Here is a 22,393-nt window from a genome sequence, read left to right as displayed (position 1 = left end):
ATTAACACTTTTGGAGTGGCATAGCCAGAGTCCCAATTTGATTCGAACGGAGAATTTCTGGAGGTAACTAAAGATAAGAGTAATTGCCAGGAGGCCTTCCACCCTCAGACTTGGAGCTCATCACTTAAGATAAAATAGCAGTGCAAACATGGAAAAAAATCAGTCTGCAGTTGTAAAAGGATTTGGACTCTGTAATTCTAAGAAATGTTTTTAATTGGTTAAGAAGGGTGTAAGTATATATATATTTTTAAAGATATGAATAAAAACAAAATGGGTTTTTTTTCTAAAATGATAGCCGTGAAGAGTGTCTCATTATCAGAAACTAAGTTTAAACTCTGGCGTCTGATTCAAAACTGAACTCAAAATACAATTCTGTACCAATTGCAAATGCAATTCAGTCCATCTCTAAGTACAATTTTAATGAATGAATCCTCCAAGGCTCAGTTTATTTGTGCAGAAATAAATCAAATACATCATGTAATTGCGTTCAAATACGGCATTAGCAAAATATCCCTCAGAAAGTGCCCTTATTTCACAACATTGTTCTCAGGAAACAAAGAAAGAAAAACTTAATTATAAAACATTGGGAAAAAAAATAACATTCAACAACAAAATAACATTTTACAGTGTAATTGTAAATCTGATTAATAGGGCAAATATTCTCTGTGTTTTTCCATTCAAGCCTCGTTAAGTAACTTGCTATACAAGGTTGATGTATAATTACCATTTATCATTATTAAAAATTCTTGCTTCATCCTACACCATGTTCTCCTGTGACCATGCATCAAACAGGAATGTGCCATCTACAAACTGTGTTTGATAGTGACTCAGATCAGACTAGACTGAAATGTAATACTTTTAAAATTCTCTGTTTGTCATTATTTAATTCACACTGCTGGCCAAATGCATTGCTGTTCACTAGAGGATAAATGCCACAAACGAATATGAAAAGTAACATGTAGTGACTCTTAAGCCAAATCAGTGGTCTAATGTAATTTAAAGGTTGCCTCAAAAAATGTCCTTGTCATGTTTTGGTTACAAAGCCACAGTCTTTTTTGGATTATATTTGGAGACATTTTTTTCCAACTATTCTTATTTGTCTAGTTTGTAAATGCAATAGCGATTAATAAATGGGTTTTTGTCCATCATATGTTCTGTGAATTTATTTAATTTTTTTAAACCAGTTCTACAAGGGCACTACACTGGATTAAATTAAGATAATAAAAAAAATTTCAAAAGAAATACATCAATTTAAAAGCTGCAATTTCAGAGTTTGACAGCAGCAAGCAAAAAAAAAAAAAAAAAAACTGTCTTTGGATAGGAAGTAAAATATCTTCAGTGGTTTCCAGTGATAAATAGGAAAGAAGAATGGACTTAGTCTTCCATGATGGTTAGTGCGTTTCCTCTGCACCTGGTGGTGTAGATGTCCTACGGCTCAGGTTGTGGTAGACCAATAATTCTAGGGCCAGTTTTCACTTTCCTCATCGATCTCGAGTCCAGCATGGTTTCCTTGTGAATAAAAAGCAGGGAAGATTTCTGCCCATTTGTATCTGATTAAATCAGCTGCACACACATTTATTTGTGCATGTGCTGTGTTCAGAGGCATGAATTGCATCGAAACATATATATTGGCTTCTTGTCCAGGCCGAAACCCAATTTAGAATTTTAGGTAAAGACTTTCTTGAAACGTAAAGCTCACAGACTCCCTGACTGAGCTTAAACTTTTTTTGTAAAGAAGAACTACCAAGATTTTTCTAGATTCGCAAAACAGGTAGAAACATATCCTGAAAAACTTGGGGCAGTTACTGCAGTTAAAGCTAATTCAACAAAGTAGTAAAGCTTAATTAAAATCTTCAGATACTTTTTCAAGGCACTGTGCCTGTTTATCAATGCAGTGAAGCTAAAATCTGAAAAGAATCTAGGACAGTGGTGGCCAAAGTCGGTCCTTGAGGGCCGGCATCCTGCATGTTTTAGTTCTCTCCCTAGTGGTGGTAACAACCTTTTCAGCATGTCAGTGTTCTTCTTAGGCCTTCTAAAGAGCCATCATTGGGTCCAGGTGCGTTAAACCAGGGAGAAAACTAAAACATGCAGGAGGCCGGCCCTCGAGGACCAACTTTGGGCACCCCTGATCTATGTTGTACCAGGTTTCAAGTTAAAAAATAGTTGAAATATTTGCAGTTGAATATGGGTACCAAAGAATTTGTCAATAACTGACCAGTAAAACACACAATGCTGTATTCTCTATGGACCAGTTTAGTTTTTTGACATGTTTGTCACTGATTTATTTGAAAACGAAAAATAAAACAAAAGAGCACTTTCCTATCAACACCGCTGTCTAGTTCCCTAAAACAAAATTTCAGGCTCAACCAAAAAGCCAATCACCTGGCCTATTTTTAACAACGCACTATGTTGATGATTTCGCAGGACTGTGGGTAACGCCTGCATTTTAATTGCATTTTCGTGGCATCGGGGAATAGATGCAATTAACTCAATGTGGGTGGACTTCAATCACAAAGATGCACTGTAGTGAGAAAAAGGTTGTTAGAAGGTAATTATGACTTTGTGATTATTCATTATGCCGCCATGGTGTGTGCACGGTGTGTATACGCAAATGTGTGTTAGTGCATTTCCACCATAATCAGGATTTTATAGTACCTTATTAGGAAAGACTTATGCTTAAAGGTGCATCTTTTGCTGCTAACAAGGTTGTTTAAGAGTCGTTAATTTCACTTTCTTTAGGATTTTTCTCTTAAATTGAATTTTAGATTTCAGCAGACACCAAAAGGGCATGTTTGATGTTTCCACCAGAAAGCCATTAAAAATAAAGCAGAAAGGTTAACAAAGGCAAAATGATGAAAGTTTGATCAATGCAGAAAAATATCAGGAAAACATACAGGGCTTTTCTTTCATTATCCAAATTTTAATTCCTGAACGACCCATGGGAAGCTTTTTCATTCAGACGGTGTCAGCTTTAACTCACTTTGTTTCTGTGTTATTTTCAGTCTTCATGAAAAATAATTTTTTTTTTTAAATTAAAGAACGAGTTGTGTCATTATTGCAGCATCTATTACTCATAATGTAAAAATGGGTGGAGTAGAATTTCTCCACACTGCAACCATTAAATACCAAATCTTTCCCTGTTCCTTTTGAAGAAATTTAACCCTCGACTTTACCGTGCAGCAGGAGGATTTCCACTTGCCTTTTCTGCATATTCAACCTTCATAACTTGCCATCATACACATACAAGTTTCACTGTGCAACAGCCATTTCTCCCCTACACAAAAAGGAGGCCGGTGTGAAGCCAGGAGAAAGACTGGATCTGCTGGCCTTCGAATGCAGGATGAGAAATGAGATGCCGTGCATCACGCTAATAGCCGCAGCCGCCAGGGGTCGGGGTGAGCAGGGTCTCTCCCCCCCTGCTGCTCAGGCTAAGGACTCGGTAAAGTGATGGAAAACCATTTTGAGCACATACATGACATGGCTAATGCTCTGCTCACATCAGAGGCCAGCCATCATTCTGCACCTGGCTGACAGATGGGCCAAGATGATGAAGAGTTATCTCATCAAATTCGAAGGCGCTTACATCACTCTAACTTTCTCTGACATCTTCAACGTGTTTTACAGAAGGAGAGTGGATGCATCGTTGTGAGGATAGAGGGGGCAATTAGCTTTTCACATAGGGCAAGTTAACTGTAATAAATAAAACCATTTTAAAACGGCTTAGTCTGATGTAAAAGTTTGCTTCATGGCAATGTACTCTCAATCATTTTTTTTGAGTGTGTAATTAGTCAACAAAGTACCCATAATGTCACGCATAATGTGAGCAAGTTACGGAAGATGAAGAAAAATAAGCACGTCTAGGTGCCCTACTGAAGTGTTGTCCTTGTCTCGTGACAAAAGTACATGAGTTTATGTCCCACCCACTCTCTTATGTCGTCGGGGGAAATTAAAGCTCGCCAAACAGATTACATGTCGCTGTGCTGAAAATGCTATTTTTCATTTTCACCCTACAGTAATCGCCAAGGGATGGGCCGGGATCTTTAAAGTGTGTATGAACGAGCTGGGAGTTTGTGGGGGGAGGCGAGGGATTGTCTTTGGTAGGACAGCAACACTGAAGACCACTGCTGTGGTTGCATTTTGGGGAGAGGAGGGCACCTGAGAACTTAAAGGTCACAAATGGGGAGCAATATGTAGCGCAAGGTATTCGTGAGGGAGTTGAGCTTTATCAGAGCGGAGGCACAATCTGTCCAGCCAGATTACAGAGGAAATATGGCTCACAGTAGATAAGCTTCATCTTCACTTGGCATTGACGGCTATCGGCCTTGGCATTACAGCTCGCCAAATTCCAGTGTCATCGTGACGAAAAGACGCTTCTCTGATCACATTGTAAGATTGCATATTGACTTCTTTTACTTTTTTTAAAGGCTTAATAGAAGAGTTGCCTGGGCTTTTCTGCAAAATGCTTTAAATCATAATCAACCCCATTCTTTATGTTATGGGCTGCTCTGTAAAGCAGTTAGTGATGTGTTTTGAAAGGCTCCATAAACAACACTGACCTTGACTATGACTGCGTTTTTGTTTTGTGCCCCGCCGTGGTGTTCCATTATGTTTCATGATGAATTTATGCAAGCCCAAGGTTTGACTTGCCTCAGATTCATTTATGTATTCTGGTAGGGAATACTGTCTGGCTGACCTTCATGTCAGATATGTTTGGTTGGATCATCCACCTATACTAACAGCAGCGGAACGAAAGCGAGGAAGAACAAGTGTAACACCTGTTTTGGAGGCAGAATAAATAGTGCGATTTTTTTCTTCTTCTTCTTTTTTTTGCAGACTCATTCATTGCTGCAGCCACTGAAGCACAGGCCAGTGAGCACATTAATCAGTCCAGAGACTACATCCATCTGTCGCATGGGCAAGGCTCGCCACATGCAGGACCCGGGAGCTGTTGGCACTGCCTTCACTCGTGTTGTCCCCCATTACTTCTGCCCATTTTAACTGTGTTACCTATCAGGCAAGGCGGTGAGGGAAGGCGAGAAACTTGGAGTGATGGTGCCTTTCTTGTCAGGAGAAGCTTGTTTAGCTTTCTGGGCCGGTGATGGAAGATGGTTTTGATGCATGCACATTGCTAAGACGAATAGATCCAAATTTCTGGCTAGATAATGCCTTTTTACATTACTTAGAGCTGAATGCATTCATACTCAATCATTAAATTAAAGTCTGAATTATTTTCAGTAGTTCCCTTCTAAAAACAGAAACTCCTATATAATATACATTCAATAGATGTATTTTAAGTAGTTGTTCAGTTTTTCAGATGTGAATATTACATAAGGCAATTAAAAGATGGATTTTAAAAATAAAGAATTGTTGGGTTGTAGCCATGCCATGACTGCTGACTTAGACATCCAGTAGGCGCTTGCTGACTCCCTTCAGAAAGTAAGTCACAAAAGGTCACCGCAAGGGATTTTGACCATTTACAGAGTGCTGTGTGTGTACTGATGGGAACATTTGTGGAAGAACAAGGTTTAATCCAAGGAAGATACACAAGCAACAGGGATAAATGCAGCCTTTAGAGAACTGTAAAGAAAAGCAGGTTCAAGAGTTTGGGTAAAAAAGGTAAAAACACCAGCTGGAGTCAGCATGCTAACATGGTAAAAACACTGAGGAAGCTAAAACTCCTAATGTGTCTCTCTAGCCGGAGATGCTACAGATTTGACAAGCAGTAATTGAGATAAATCAATTTTATACCTCCTAAATTAAATCAACCCAAATCCCCTTTATTTATTTATGCTTAGAACTATGGCACTGATTCAATTTTATTTTAATGTATTCATATTTAGATCATGATTTAATAAAAGAATAAGTTTATGACATTTTAAAATAGCAGAAGCACCAACATTTCTCTCTGAAGTCCATTCACCGCACAAATTCCTCAACTTCTTTTTTGGATCAAGTATAAAAGGGGGATTCAACAAAAATAAGTCATTTTAAGTCATTAAGACTGTTTGGGAAATGTTTCCTATCCCTTGAACATTTTCACATTTTGTGATGTCATAGCCGCAAACTTCTACATATCTTATAACTGGAATGTATACTGACTTATTTACACACAAGTGGATTGTTTTTTACTAAACAAACTTCTGAAGGCAGTTGGTTTCACATTTAAGGGCATGTGAGACTGAACCTTATATAAGCACAAAACTGAAACCCTATAGCTAAAGAAGAACATCACTTCATAATTATATCTTACTTTATTCAGAGGAGAGGTTAAGTGAATCCTGATCGTGGAGACGTTCAAATTAGAAGGGAGAATGCCCCACAGTTTTCTTCACGTGTTTAGGAGCTGTAGTTTGATGAGGAGTAAAAGACAAGAAAAGCAAAACTATTTCAGCTCAAATAAAGTGCTTCACTCCTGAGAGTCCATTTGTGCTCACAAACACTAACAAATTATTTAAAGCACAAGAATCTTTCATCCATACATCTCCACATTTGGCTTCCACAGAGAACATGATGCGGAATACTCGGCGGTATAGTCGGCTTTAAACATTTTATCAGCATGGTTTCAATGTCACCCACAGTTTGATTAGCAGGTTTTTTTTTTTTTTGTAAAATAAGCAGTTATTCCACTCTCGCTTTGATGTGTGGAAACAAATCATAGAAATCACCAAGGCGTTTTATTCACACAAATTAATCCTTCTTTACCACATATTTTCCCTGCAGGGCAGCATGCTGCATTGTTCCATTAGGCTGCAATCCGACAGAATATAAATAATTCTGTTTTCTATTTGCACAGAGCTTCACATGGCATTTTAGGGTTATAAAGGAACTGCTTCGCTTTTATTGTAGGGCTGCACCTCTGTGCATGTGCTTGCCATTTGCTATTAGGTCGTTGTCAACCGTTTAGAAACTGACATAACAAAATGCTTTAAAATCTTAGAGTAATAGAAATACTGCAGTCGAAAATTGCCTACGTAGTGGTTTGTTATTTACATAACAAATTTATTGTCATGCTGTAGTTGGTTATATTTTTTTGAACTTTAGAAGAATTAACCATATCCCTTCACAGTCACAATTTTACTAGAAAAGTGAATAAAAATGTTTACATAATATGAAAAAATATATAAATTTAGAACTACAACAAAAAACGTGTTTAACTCAGTCTTCATTTTCAGTTTCCCTAATGGATATTGAGGATCATAGTGTGAAATTGGACATCTCTCATCAACATGTCATTATTTATATTACTGACTTTTCAGGTTTTTGTTCCTCCTTTTAATCAGTTAAAAGGTACGTGAAGATGTAAGTTTTGCACTACGCTCATCTACTTCTCCGAATACTTTGAGCACATTCAAAATATCTCAAAAACCTTGATGAGGAAATCAAAGTCAATTCAATTATTTTGTTCTACAGTGTTCAAAACCCATGCGAAGCTGTCCTACGAGGAAATAAAAAACTTGGGCTCGACTCAAGCAAGGGCTTGTTCTTCCTCCCAGGACTTTGAATGTCATTTTTTTTTCCTTGTGTGTTGTTTAATTAGGATTTGCTTATCATAGGCGTATGGCATGCTACTGAGGGGTGACAACACCTCAGTGTTGTAAAATTAATTATATCACTAATGTGGACCCTGTGCATGTGAAATAGCTGAACTCTCCCCAAATAACTCATTAATCTTCAGACAGCCACTCATGGGCTAGGTGAAGTGGTCCTGAATTTCAATATTCTACCTTTCTGCCATAACCTTTCCTTCTCTCCTTCATTCACCAGACCAGCTAAGGGGGAGCAGGTATGTTGGAGAGAGAATAATATTGTCTGCCATGGTATCTCTAGAACTTCTCTTCCTCGCTGAGTCATAATTATATACACCTACACTATCATAGCATGCACACTTGCACAGGCTTGGATTTTAAAATGGAGCAAAGTAAAGAAGTGCTAATGTATTCTGTGATTATTAAAAAAAAAAAAAAAGGAACCACCTCTGCATAAACAAATCACATCAAATCAAATCATTCTGGTGATAAAAAGTGACTTAATGAAAAAGACCAAAACAAACCCAAAAAGTAATTTCTTGGGCTTCCAGAAAGAGAAGAAAAAAAAAAAAGAAATCCCTACTCAAATACAACTCTATTCCAGGCTTTATGACTGGGTCTGCTCTGTCCTTTTCTGTATTGCACTAGCAGTTTCCTTTTTTAGTTGGAGTTTTGTCTATTGTAAGGTTGTGAAGGCTTTGCTTTAACTGTACTTAAAGTACATTGTACTAACAGATTGGTTATTTTTTACTTTGCAAAATGACTATGTTTTTCTTATCCTGCACAACAGCCAAAAAGAAGCACAAAATGAAAGTATACACACAGACTTCATTCTTTTAAGCAACTTTCCGCTTTAATAAACTTGAAAAAATGTAGACTAAAATTGTGACCCTCGCTTACCTGATGTATTTTCAATAGGAGAGTAGCTTAAGCTACCAACTCGATAGAAAGGATTAACAAAATGGTTCTGTGTGCTACGCTAACGTAACGCCTCCAACATGCGAGTCTGGCTAAGCACTTCAGGCATCATCTTCTTTCAACTGAAAACTGATGAACAATTTCGAATGGCACCGAGAAGCAGATTCAATACTTTTTAATGCCATTTAAGGCCTTGAAAATGAACAAAATCTATTACTTTTAATGCGTTTTAACCTCAGAAATCCTACAAAGTGAATGTGCGGAGCGTGTCGTTTAGTGTCAACTTTCTTCAAAATTCACAGAAGTATGACTCAAATTTAATCAAAGGGCATCCTGGTTAATAAGCCTGAAACAGATTAAATGTGAAACATCAATGAAACTATCCATTGAATTCACCTGTTGACAAAATCTAGACGTCAGTCTCGATTTAGCAGTTTATTTACCCTGTGGCAATTCAGCAGTCCTCTCAAATTTTAATCATCTTTCATCCACATTTTAAATGAAGTTAAATAAACAAGCTTTTCATCTTGTTTATTTAACCACAGTCTTTCATCAAAAGGTTCGAAGCAATATTTTCATAAATCAGAATTCATGGATGTGATGCTAACTAAGGTCAGCCTCTGTCATTTTTATAATAATTTACTTGTTTGACTACATAGATAATTTATTTTAGCAAAAACAGTGGGATTCCGCTAACAGTCTATCTTTTTTCCCTTCATCACAAGAGTGATGTATTTATTACAGCTTTATGAATAGTATGTTTATCTCAGAAAAAGAATTTAGAAGCTGGATAGTGAATGAAGGAACAACTAAGATTTCCTTCATTACAACTTTTTAAGCTTCTGTCATTTCAAGTTGAACTGGACCAAAGTGATCTGCGTCTCCGCATACTCTGACAGTAATTCACTGGCTGGAGTTTTTAAGTGTTTACAGAGGCTCAAGTACAAAGGTTTGAACATGAAGTCCTTTAAGGTTGATTTCTTTTAGTGAATTTTTATCAGTTTGCTGATTTGGACTTAAATTTTTATTAGTAAGACTAAGACTTCAGAAAACTGTTAATGTATGCAATATTTAACAAGTTAATAGTTTATGAATAATAAAAAAATAATAATCATAAGAAGCAGAGCAGTACCCATGGAAACTTAACTTTAATTCAAACTCACTGCTGCACATAAATTGAGCAAAGGGAATTAGGAGAAAAGAAATACAAAAAAAACCCTCCAGGTTGAGTTATGGTATATAGTGAGTTATAGTCACACTTTTAGAGGTTTGCATTTAGCTCAACGACGGTTGAACAAGTGGTGAAGCTTTTATTCTTGACCTATACATTGGTATAGTACTCTTTGAAAATGAGCCCACAAAAAGGGTTATAATTGCCGGTATAGTCACACTATCTCTGCATAAGAAAAATGTATATTTATTCCGTGGTGTTACTTAACCTTCCCGCGGCGCTACTTCAACGCTACGGAGGAGCACGGAAAATGTTACGCTCGCCCTTAACATTGACGTAACAAGGAAGTGGGATAGCTGTCCTGTCACATCGTCAGTTTTCGAAACCACACACACACATGCCCACACACCAATCAGTGCGACCACACTGGACAGTGCACAGACTGAAAAAACTTGTGGGGTCTAAATGACCCCGTCTCTGAAGCCCAGGGGGGGATTAACTCATTTATGTTTAACTCCAGTGTGTTCACAAAAGCATGTTTTCAAGATGAAATAAAATAAATATGTCCTAAATAAAGCTTGTAAGTTTATTTCATAGGGTTGCAATATCTCCAAGTGTAAGATTTTAATGGACAAGTTATTTTTAGGTCTTTCATTCATTCATTTTATGCCATAAAGGTATTTTGGCTATGGCTGAAAACATTCTTTTTAATAAAAGGGAGATTGGAAATGGACTGAACGGTGGCTCCCATTTTTTAATGACTTGAAAGTTTTACCAGACCAAGTCTAGATGCTTACAGTGCAAAGCGTCTTAAATATATACAGTACAGACCAAAATTTGGACACAACTGTGTGTCCAAATTTTGGTCTGTACTGTATATATATATATATAAAAAAAAAAAAATTGTTCAAGTTTTGAACTACAACTGCAGTACATTGGACTGCAGTCTATGACATTCTGTCCACCAAACATGTTTCACAGAAATAGACGTTAAACAGGGTGATGATTAAAATCTATAACATTTGAACTAGTGCGTTTTATCAGATTTTCATTTCCATTGTTTATGATAAAACTACCGTCCAACAGTTAATTTAAAATGAAGTCACCAAGAAAAAGTTAACTTCCTGCTCACATAGTGGTCCAGGTTTTAATATCCTGGGGTCCCCAAAAGAACTCATCACAGAGCAACGTGGCTAATACTGTACAGTAAGAGCCGCCATGGCCAATTTCCAGCTACTTTATTGGTATCCACTGTTTTCCCTCTCCATCTGTTCAGCACATCTCAACCTGATGTCTCTTACCTCTGCTGCACTATTTTTACCTGCTCCTAGATGCTGTCTGCCTGCATATGACGTCAAAGCAATTGAGAGGAATATAGGGAGAGAAAGACTGTCAGACACAGAGGCGTTATTAACTAGTGTTATTAGAGATCACTTTAGTTAGCTTTCTACAGCCCTTTTTCTAGGAAATTTAACAGTTAGAGACACGGTTCTGATAAGAGCTGTGTTTTCATGCTGACAGAGTGATTTTTATTATAAAGGGCACCCGTGGTTCAATGTGCAAATAGTGGGGAAACAACTCAATGTTCCAGGAAAACTGTTTATTCACAGTCATCAGTGGCTGTGCTAACTAGCTTGAGCATTCATGGCAGGCTCTGCTGTGGAGAAAGAGCTGTAGCACAGCAGATAGCAAGGAGGACAGGGTGAGCACTGCATACATGAGCATACCTGGCAGAGCTAAGACCCTCCTCCTGGCTCTGATTGGTTATTTCTGGCTGAGTGGCGTATTTCAGCAGATGATTGCAAAACAGAAGGAGAAGGCAGAGGAGCCCGACTTTTTTCACAGAATATCAGTCTTATACTACACTGTCACGATATAGTGCAGCTTCAACAAATATAGAGAACACATATTTGTTTTTATAAAAGTTGTACTGCAGATTTAATATGAACTGGGTATTATTTTAAGTTTAAATAAAGTCTTGAGTCTTTAGAGAAGACGCCTATTTCATGTCTTGACTCGTTAAAAGTGAGATTAAGTCAGTGGTATTCAACTCCAGTTCTCAAGAACCAATGTACTGCAACTTTTAGATGTGCCTGCTTCAACACACCTGAGTCAAATAATTTGGTCATGAGCAGGATTCTGGAGAACTTGATTGCATGCTGAGGATGTATTTCATCCATTTTATTAAGGTCTGTTGGAGAAGGAAGACTGGCCCATGAGGATTGGAGTTGAATTTCCTTGGTAAAGTCATAACTCAAATAATAAGGGCACAAGTCCAAGCAAAGTCTTCAGAGCATGACTAAGTCTCAAGTCTTTAGGGCACAAGTCTAAGTCAAGTTTTAGGTCTTTATGTGTGCACGAGTTCTCATCTCCGGCACCAAAAACTTGAGTCCTCCACAATTGTGTATCTACAGTCAAAAATGATAAGTGGCTGTTTATAAATAGAGAAAAACAATAAGTATTACACAAATCATTTTTGTGCCACACATAAGCTGAGAACTTCACTTTCTTTCTCTGGTGCTTAGTGACCAAATAAAAGTGTGTAATATTTGAGTTTACCACTGAATATTGTGATAAAAAAAAATAATCAGCTGTCATTTGTGTGTGTGTGCATCAGTGGGTTTGGAGCTCTTTTACATGTTTACAAACTGTTTGAAGTGCAGGTGAAAATGTACGTGTGCTCGGATATGAGGCTGTGTATTTACGCTCAGCAGGCACCCCAGTGCTTGCAGCAATAAAGTCCAACCTTGTCCAAGGTTAATGTGTCACTCTTGCTGTATATTTGCATTCATTCTTATCTGTACTGCACCACTCAGCTGAGTGTCTGCTGCCCCGACTGCGGCTCAAACTTAATCGCCTTTGTACATTACAGATGGGCCGCCAACAAAGAATACACACATACCCAAACACACACACACACTACACTTTTTACCCACTGCTGAAATCTCCTTTAGAAACCACGCCTACCACTATTACAAATTCTTAGAAGTAGTTTATTTCACACTACCCTGTGGCCCCTGTTGCCTTCAAAGAGTTTCCCTCTTCTGTTGGCTTCATATTAACTTTATGGAATTGAACATAAGGACAACATAACAACTGCTACATTGCAAAGTTGCAATTCAGAGCTTGTACACAAAGCTCTGAATCCACAAGTAATTGTTCACAGCATTACTTTTGTTTTGGCTTGTTATCATACAGTTTCATACCTGCCCTCATCTCTTTTTTTCTTCTCCTCAACAAATTAGAAAGTGGAGAGAATAGTTGTGTAGTCGTAAGTCTGCATTATAACCAGAACAAGCCAAAAATATAATAGATTGCTAATTAATTCATTACTTTTGAAATAAAGTGGAGTTATTTAGTTAGCATTTCTCCAATTTCAAAATTCTAACAATAAACTGCTTGTGCTTTGGTGTAAGGATAATTCATCATTGCAGTAAGTAGGCCACATACTACCTTGGTTTTATCCAAACATTCATTGGAGTGTTTTTAAACCTTGGTCATCTTTTCACTCGTTTGGGACTCTGCATTTTACCAAAGTAAAATAAAGCACTGCTGTGAAATAGGTAAGAGAGGCTTTTAGGTCAAAATAAGCCATACAATTAATCTGCATTCAGTAATATTAACATATTAAACTTTTTTAGACTAAATTGCATGCGTCAACATCGACAGCCCTGGTTTTAACCCAAACCAGGTGAAATGTAATTGACGTTTTCGCACCTGCCTTTTTAACAATCTCTTCCCTTTCGTTCTCAGACAAGCCGTTTTCCTGCTGGCTCTGTTTTGATGCCAGCCGATGACGTCGTCAACAAGCAATACTGCGGTTAGCAGTGGACTGCAGATCCCCATCATAAGCCAAATTCCCATTGTTTCTACCGATTACTATTATAGAGTGTGGAAAAGATTTCCATGTCACCCTGTGATTCTTCACTTTCACTGGATTGTACAGATGAATGAGGTTGAAAAATTGAAATTGTAACCCAAGAGGAAAGTGATGCCTATCTCACATCTAAATTGTCTCTGGGACAGATAAAGAAGACTAACGTTCTGGAATTACCCTGATCAATGTAAAAACGTGTGCACTATGCTAAGCATATGCCAACAACAACAAAAAAAAGTAAGTGATTCATAGTCAAAGATAATTTGACTAATCTCTTTGTGGATTAGAGTCAAACTTGTTCACACAAACTTTTTTAACTCACCAAAATTGCATGCTGTATCATTATTCTTATTCGGAAAAAGAATAGTACAAATCCATCAAAACATATCGAAAAAGTTCTATGACATTTATAAGTATAATCAGTATGTAAACTTCTGAGCAAAATAGTAGTGCACACATTCATCAGCATTATGATGTAAAAAAAAAAAAAAAAAAATCTATGTACCTTCTGCCTTAGCACAAAACCAAGGTTTGTTGGCAGCCACCTTCTTCGTCTGGATTCATTTGAAGTAGATGTGATGTCTCGCTGGAATTCCACCTTGAATATTCCTGGGAGCAAACTTTCTCTTGTGTTGTGTATACAACTCTGCAAAAAACACACAGAAGATGCAGCTCACAATGTTCTAATTCATCATCTTACCTTTAGCATGTTTTGCCAATAAAAGCTGCTCAGGAGCATACTCTCAAAGACTGCTGCAGCTGTCTGGGGAATTAACTGCTGCTAAAAAACCTCAGCTGGGAACACAAGCAAACAGAAACAAGCAAGTTTTATTTTAAGCTGTCGATGTGTACATTTGCCTTTGTATGCTTTGCCTTAGTTTTTAAAGTAAAGGTATTCTGTCCACAACAGTCACATCGTTGAGGTCACAAGTCCCCATTTGTAACATATCAAGTATGAAGTGGAGCGCCACCAGTGGCCTGTTGCACGGCTCAGTGAGCCGTGTTGAGATGTCTGTGGGGATATAAAGACCAGAAGTCAAAGTCCCTCAAGAGGACATTGACTGATTGACTGACAGACAAGCTCCACGTTTCGCTTGTTTGTTTTTTGTTTTTTTTATGTGCAGGTGCAAGTATGCGTGTGGGCTTTCACAATTGTGCACACCAGCATTGACTGGCTGGTGTCATCTGCCCTCTTTCATCAAAACTTTACCCCTCTTTCTCTTTTCCCGTTTGCCTGTGACATCTTGACAGATTAAAATGCTTTGCTCTCCGGTCCCTGTATGGCTACACTAGTGAACCGCAGGGACAGTGAATCAATAAAAAAAATAAAAATAAAAAAAAGAATATACTGATGCCAGAACAGATAGATGGTTCCAACAAAAATGTACTTATTTAGACAATACTAAATGTACTTTAAATTATGATTATTTACTCAAATTGAATGTACAGCATAATGGAATTAATTAGAATCATAATTATCATTATTCAGTTCACAAACTGTTTATTATGGGGCAATGTAATTTAATTGACAATCTGTTTTTCTTATTATTATTATTTCAGGATGCTCAATTGGGCCTAGCAAAAATATTAATGCTGCTTTAAAATTGTATGACATCACAGTAATATACTTCACTGTATTTAGTAGTGAGTTAATAGAATGAATTAACTTTTCAATAATATTCTAATTTGCTGAATATGACTGCATATATAATAAAATTGGCTTATTCTTCAGAGACAACACTTTCTTTCACAAGTCATTTAAAGGATTTATACCTTTGTGGTCTTCAGATATTTTAGATTTGTTTTTTTACAACATAGCAGTTCCCAATTTCTCTAGCAGAGTTAAGATCTCCGGATTCGTCATGGAATACATGGGGGGAAAAAAAGAGGGGGCTGGCAATTATTGATTCTCCTAGGGTGCCTGGATGTGATTAAGGGGATTTAAACTCAAGCCTTGCTGACGCAAATCATGGCCGGAGGTAACATAATGTCCAGATGAAGAGCAAACATACCCTCCCAAAAGAGAGGTAGCCCTTTTTGACCCTGCACAAGCTTGGACAATTAGCATTGGCAAAGTGCAACTCCATAACAAAATCTCCAAAATAGAAGTGCTTGCATGGCTAATTCCCTCTGTGTCGACATGGCCCTATAGCTCTGTTTTTTTAGGAGGCCATTGAGAATGCAGGTCAGGGAAGTAAAGAAAGCCAAGCTGCCATCACTACAGATACTGGAGATGGCTGGAATATAGCCAAGCAAAGAATTATGCTAATGTTTGCTCTATTAATAAAATGCTCTGGAATACAATAATATTGTCAGGAGATCAGACATGTTCTCTCTATAGGCTTGTTGGGAAGGGATGTTAAAGCTATTCTGAAGGACTGACATAGATCTTAAACAAGGTAAATGGAAGGTAACTAAACTTAACTTAGTAATTCAGTTCATAAAGGGAAACACACATTGACATACTCCAAGAGATAGTTTCTGTTCATTTCAATGACTATAGCCTACAGTTAATGAAAACCCAAAGATTTGTTTCTCAGAAATCAACTGACAAAAGAAAATTATTTTTAATGCAGAAATGTCACCCTAGTTTAAAATATGCCCATTTACTCTGAAATTTGTGCATTCAACACTTAGTTGAGGTTCCTGTTGCTTGCATTGCTGCGCCCCTGCAGTTTAGCATTAACGTGATCTGTGTGTGAAGCTGCTGAGGACATAAGGAAGCCCATAGTTTCTCAACTAGTGGCTTTCAGACTGTCCTCATTGTTGGGTTTGAGGTCTTTCTTTATGGTCATTACAGCAGATATTGGTGCTTAGGCGAGCAAATCAATCTCCATACATTGGGTCAGAAGGAAGAAGAAGAATAAAGTGCTCCAAAACATTTTGGTAGACAAATGTGCTGACTTTGGACTTGGTCAAACACAGTGGACAAAGCAGATGAAGTCATTACAGATTATGAAAGCATTACTGACCCACAAAATTCAGAAATGTCTCTCAACTCAAGTAATTTAGCAGGGGTATCTTACATCTAAACCAGTGGTTCCCAATTCCAGTCCTCGGGGCCCCCCTGCCTGCATGTTTTAGATGTGCCTCTATAGCAGAACAGCTGATTCAAATGATTGCATGACGTCTTCTGCAGCCACCAAGTACTCCAGGAGCCTGTTAATCACCCAAAGATTCAATCCAGGTGTGTGGCAGAAGGGAAACACCTAAAAGATGCAGGCAGGGGGGCCCCGAGGACTGGAATTGGGAAACACTGATCTAAACTAACTTGGCCCTTTGTGAAACATGGTTATGGTGTTATGGTCTGTTGTTGCTTTGCTGCTTCAGTTCCTAGAAGGAGGATGTTAACTAGTGATGGTGAGATGAAGCCTCATGAGGCATTGAACCACTTGAGCCAACTGGTTCGAGAAAGGGTTCATTTCTTGAGGCTTCATGTGCACACGAAACCACCTACTGGCCAGGTGTATAATCACAACCAGCTGTATCTTAACACGTGTGATGAATTGAATTTTTGTCTATTATGGCTCTTGGGAATGACTTCACAAAAGGTGAAGAAAAAAAGAGACAAAGAGAGAGAGAAAGAGATGTATAGAGATAGAGATAGAGAGAAATATATATACAAAACAATCCTTTCCTGTCCCACAGCTATCTTAAAAATCCTAATATAAAAATTAAGAACTTTAAAACTAACTAACCAATCCTATTTATAATAGTGAGATTATTAGTAAAAAGCTCAAATTAAATAAATAACCCAATTATAAGTCCTGAAATAATAAAGTCTAAAAACATTAAATATTAATCCCAGAAAAATAAATAAAGGGGGAAGGGGGGAAAAATTAATTTAGATCAATACCTTGTTTATTCCAGAGCAAATCTGCTTATGATGTGTGTGATGATGGTATTGGAGTTCAAGGTAACTCAAGTTAAATCAAGTGGTGAAAACTCACGTATCCTTAATATTAGAATTAAAATTAAAAATAGGATAGCTGTGGGACAGGATAGGATTTTCTCTTTTTTCCTTTCTCTGTGTCTCCCTCTCTCTCTGTATATATATATATTTTTTCTCTCTATCTCTATATATCTTTCTCTCTCTCTTTCTCTCTCTTTTTCTGTCTGTATGTATCTATCTCTTTCTCTCTGTAAATATCTATTTTTTATTTTTCTGTTTCTCTCTATCTCTAGATCTATATATCTTTCTCTCTCTCTTTGCCTGTGTCTTTTTTCTCTCCCTCTTTCTGTATCTGTGTCTCTCTGTCTCTGTTTCTGTCTCTCTATCTCTCTCTCAGAGGACGGCCCGTGCTTTCCTATGACTTCCTAGTGAAACTGCCCTATTGGGTGGGGGAAGTTGTAGTGTTTATTTATTTATTCTCCCTACCTGTCTCAAACTAAATAACCACAATCCAAACTATCAAAACTCTATCCACTCTCTCAACTGACCGCAACTCGACTACAACAACCCACATTTTGAATGGAGCCTGTGGGGTTTATAAACCCCGCGCCAAAATCTGAGCCACTTCCCGAAGCAGTCACGTGGTACAGCCGGGCAGCGAGGCTTCGGACGTCATCGTTTTCGGCTCCTCCCCTAAATGAAGCAAGCCTCGATACGCGCTTTACGGAAACGCCCCCTCCATTACTCGACACACGCCTCGAAGCCTCGGCTCATCACGTAACATCACTAATGTTAACCCATTGGTTTTAGACCTAAAGCTTGAAAACACTGAGACTGGTCTTATTATGCCTGAGATAAAATCTGATTGGGATGCTTTGGCCTGGCATTTAACAAGCTATTCATGTTCATGAAATGTAGCTGATAAAAAGCAGTTCTGCACAAAGCACTAGGTTAAAAACCTAAAAAAAAAAAAAAAAAAAAAAAGCGTTTTATGTCCATTATAACATAATCACTGTTTGTATTACACATAGGATCTGCTTGGTCTACATAGCTCTTGTGTTTTGGTAAATGAAATCACCAATTCAAAACTACTTCTGGGGATTTACTAAGATTATCTTTGTCTGTCTTTGTAACAAAATATGGTTGATGATCTGAAACCTATGGCTATGACAATAGAAAACACACAGAAGCAATCTGTGAGAAATAGAGTAATATAGCGCTAAATATCATAAATAAATTAAATCTTAAAAAATTTTGGAAAAGTTTACTGCCAATATATTTGCGATCTTGTATTTAGTATACAAAAATAAATTTCAGGTCATCTGCAGAACAGATCCAGTTGCTGCTTTCTTGGATAGGTATAGCTTGATGTCCTCATTATTCTGTTTAATGGTAGCATCCATAGCATCCAACACACGATGTCATGATTGCGTTTTGGAGATTCTAATAATAAATTATTAGGTCCGGTTACATTACAATTACCAAAGTAGGGCTATATTCTGAATGGTCTGAATGGTGATGATAAACTCATCACCATTCAGACCAGGAGCAGACAAAATTTGTTTGGCTACTTACGAGAACCTCAAGGCTTTGTGAGGCAATACAGAAAAATGCTGGACGGTTCTTGCAGTTAGTCAAGCTTATGTCTTAATGCATCATTTAACCAATTAGCCAAGTGCTCCTCCATCTGAAGCTTTTAATGTGCCACTGCTGCTGCCAGTGCTCTTAAATGTGTCAGGATTCTGTGTGAATACAGCGGAGGAGTGATGGCTTTCTGCAGGTTCTTCAGAGTTCAGAGTGTCAGGTAGATAAATATAAGGGCCAACCAATTCGTTCAGTCTCTTTCAGTCTCGGCGCCGGCATCGGTCTCCATTTCCGCAGGTCACTGCTGAATGACTGCAGATTACATCGGCAAGTCGCTGATGTCTGCGGGGACGTGGCAATCAGACTGAAATGACACAGGGTGGTGACAGGCAGACCCTACTCTCCGACACCCACCAACATGACACCCATTCATGGCAGCTGGCCCCATGACACTAATCTGATTCTAGTCTGTAAAGAACCCTGTTTGGTACCTTCCAGTTTCTTCTAAAAAAGGAAATGACCAGCAGGCCAGGGGCATTCTTGTGTTACTTGCAGGCATTGCGGAGGAATGTGATCTGGGGTCATGTTTAGACACACATTAAAAAAAGCTACTTTGCAGACCATCACTAAATATACATTAAATCTTGTTTGATGCTTTGTAAAAAAAGAAAAAAAAAATGTAGTGGCAAAAATATTTGCTGCACAAAATTAGGAGATATTTCTGACATTAATTAAAAAGCCTGTACTTTTATTGGCCTCTACCCCTGCTGGCAATCTTCATCACTGCCCTGATTTTTATTTTTATTTTTTGCTGTCTAAAAGTATACACCATTAGGGAACACTGTCCATCCTTTCAATGAAACCCTCTCCCTCCAACCACATAGCTGTGGGGAAGCATGAGGTAAAGATGAATCAAGTCAGCTGACTTGTTTAGAGACGAGAGACAGAGCCCTAATTGGATATCATCTCACACTCTGTCCCTAATTAGCACTGCTTTGCTTTATGAACTGATATTAAGATGCAGGGGGAAAAAAATGGTAATTAGCTAAAGGTTATTACCAGCCAGGGGCACATGGACAGGGAGCATGCTGGGCAATATAATTACTGCATACAGTTTTTGTTTATTTTGGCTGGTTGGAGCACGCCTACTGTACATAGAGATTTTCCACAACAGATGTTCTAAATGATGATTACTTGCTTCAGATTTATCATATTAATTAAGTTTCAGATCTTGATAATCAGTGTTACAACAACATAACTTTCAGCTATTTTAAAAAAAAAAACTGTATCACAGTATAATAGTAGCAAAAGGAATATACACTGGATCTCAGATTTGTATGTATGATAGTTTCAATAAATATGTAAAAATAATATTTTTCATAAAAGTTACACACTGGAGCTTTAAGATAATACCTTTTTGAAATACCTTTTGATTTTTTTCATGGTCTAGTGCTCATAACTGCTTTTACGACCTCCTTAAAGGAGTCTGTATCAAATGCCCACTCAACGAGAAAGAATCCACTAGTCCAAATGCAACATAAAAACCAGATTACTGTTTGTAATGTAAATAGGGCCAAAATGCTTAATTTTTGGTCATGTCTTGTAGTTTAATGAGATAACACAATAGCATGACCATAAAGACCATTGTTAAATTTGAAATTAAAAGGAGAGAACTTTAGTGTGGCTGCCACTAAACTCCTATCTCAGTGTCATGTTAGAAAATTTGTGAGCACAGGTCAATACACCAATTCTGTCAGCACCCAATATGAGAAGCTTACGGAAAAGTTAAATGTTTAACTCAAGTCGTGCTATTGACAATGTGCCAATTATGGAATCAACATAAACTTCTGAATTAGCTTTGACTTACCCTGCAACGACTGGGTCACCTCTGGAAAACTACGGAAGTTGCAATCGGAAGTCAACAACTGCTTCCTCCAAATTAAGAAAACCAGGCGGTCGACATTTGTGTCCATAAGTGCAACACATATTCTAACACAAAGTGTCCAAAAAATAAAAGTAAAAATAAAGTCAGGAGTAACAACAATGCCTTCTCACAGACAAACCCATCGTAGGTCTCAATCTTTGCTGTGACTGTTGTCCATTAGCTCGGGCTAGCTGTAATGCTAACCCACCAATAGGGAGAAGTTGACGCTAGAAACAAATGGGAGACAGAAAAATAATGCACGTGTTTAATTTGTTTGAACTAAGCTTAAAAAAACAAATATGAATGCTAATTAAATTATAAAACATCAAATAATTTTCTCCTTTTTTAAATCTAACTGGTGCATTTTTAGGTGTATTGATTTATTTATTGGGCTATTCACATATTTCTGCTTTTATCCATAATTATTCTGTCTCCACATGAGACAATAATGACAGCCACAACACAAACTGGTCAGTTCTGTTTCTGTTTTCATTTTCAGTGGTTATATATCAATATCCAGACCTGGCATATATTCATGCCAGGATCTGTTTTGAAAGTTTTGAAGCATAACTTTGGATATTTTTTTAAAGGTCTCTTTTTCAAGTTAAAACAAAAATAGAGCTGCTAGATTGAGCACGGCATTAAACTGAAAATATAGAAGTTGATTAAATGTGTGACGAAAAGTACACACTTTTCCTTTTAACAGAAGATGTATGAGGTTTTGCTAAAAAAAATAATCATGTAAATTATAAATACATCGGATGTGTGCATGTTGGATTGCTTGTCTAAATGTATTTACTTTCCACCTTCGTTTGTTATGTAACATCATCAGTCAGCACAGTTACCTGTGTGGCATTCTACCAAGTCGGTGCTGTCATGAATTGGTGTGGTGTGAGGTGAGGTAGACGCGGCAGACCCAGAAAATATGTAGAATAATGAATTTAATCCAGACAAAAAAAACACAATAAGTCCAAAACTCCTGGCGGCACAGCTGAGCGGAATCCAAAGGCTCAACACTGGTAGCAAAAACAGGATAAACGAATGGACAAACTGACACGTGCAGAACTGAAGCCAAAATGAGACGAGGACCCAACCAAGACACGGAGACACAGGTGACACTAAATACACATGAGGTAATCAGGGAACGAGACACACCTGGGAACTAATCACGGGGAGACAGGACAACACAGAGACTCAGACACACAAGAAAACTAGAAATAAATACACAGATAAACATGGAACCTGACAGTACCCCCCCCTTAAAGGGCGGCTCCAAGACGCCCAAAAACAGTCCAAAACTCAAAAACACAACAAGGGTGGGCGGAGGGGCGCTGGAAGGAGGGCCAGAGTCCAAAACAACAAAAAACACACCCAACCGAGTGGGCGGAGGGGCGCTGGAAGGAGGGCCAGAGTCCAAAACAACAAAAAACACACCCAACCGAGTGGGCGGAGGCCAAGAGTTCAAAACACACAAAAAACTACCCCCAGGGTGGGTGGAGGC

General features: G+C 37.9%; 1 long non-coding RNA gene across 1 annotated transcript; it reads right to left on the bottom strand.

Moving 5' to 3' along the window:
* Nucleotides 1-1,315: 1,315 nt before the first annotated feature.
* LOC122820611 lies at nt 1,316-21,084 on the bottom strand. The gene is made up of 4 exons (XR_006368845.1): nt 20,836-21,084; nt 14,193-14,287; nt 13,998-14,101; nt 1,316-1,509 (listed from the first exon to the last, which is right to left on the bottom strand). It is a non-coding gene; the product is annotated as an uncharacterized LOC122820611 (long non-coding RNA).
* Between the last annotated feature and the right edge of the window lie 1,309 nt (nt 21,085-22,393).

The sequence above is a fragment of the Gambusia affinis genome, linkage group LG18 (assembly GCF_019740435.1).
Source record: "Gambusia affinis linkage group LG18, SWU_Gaff_1.0, whole genome shotgun sequence".
In the NCBI taxonomy this organism is placed as follows: domain Eukaryota; kingdom Metazoa; phylum Chordata; class Actinopteri; order Cyprinodontiformes; family Poeciliidae; genus Gambusia; species Gambusia affinis.
The sequence above is the reverse complement of the archived record's forward strand: the minus strand, read 5'-3'. Positions and strand labels throughout refer to the sequence as shown.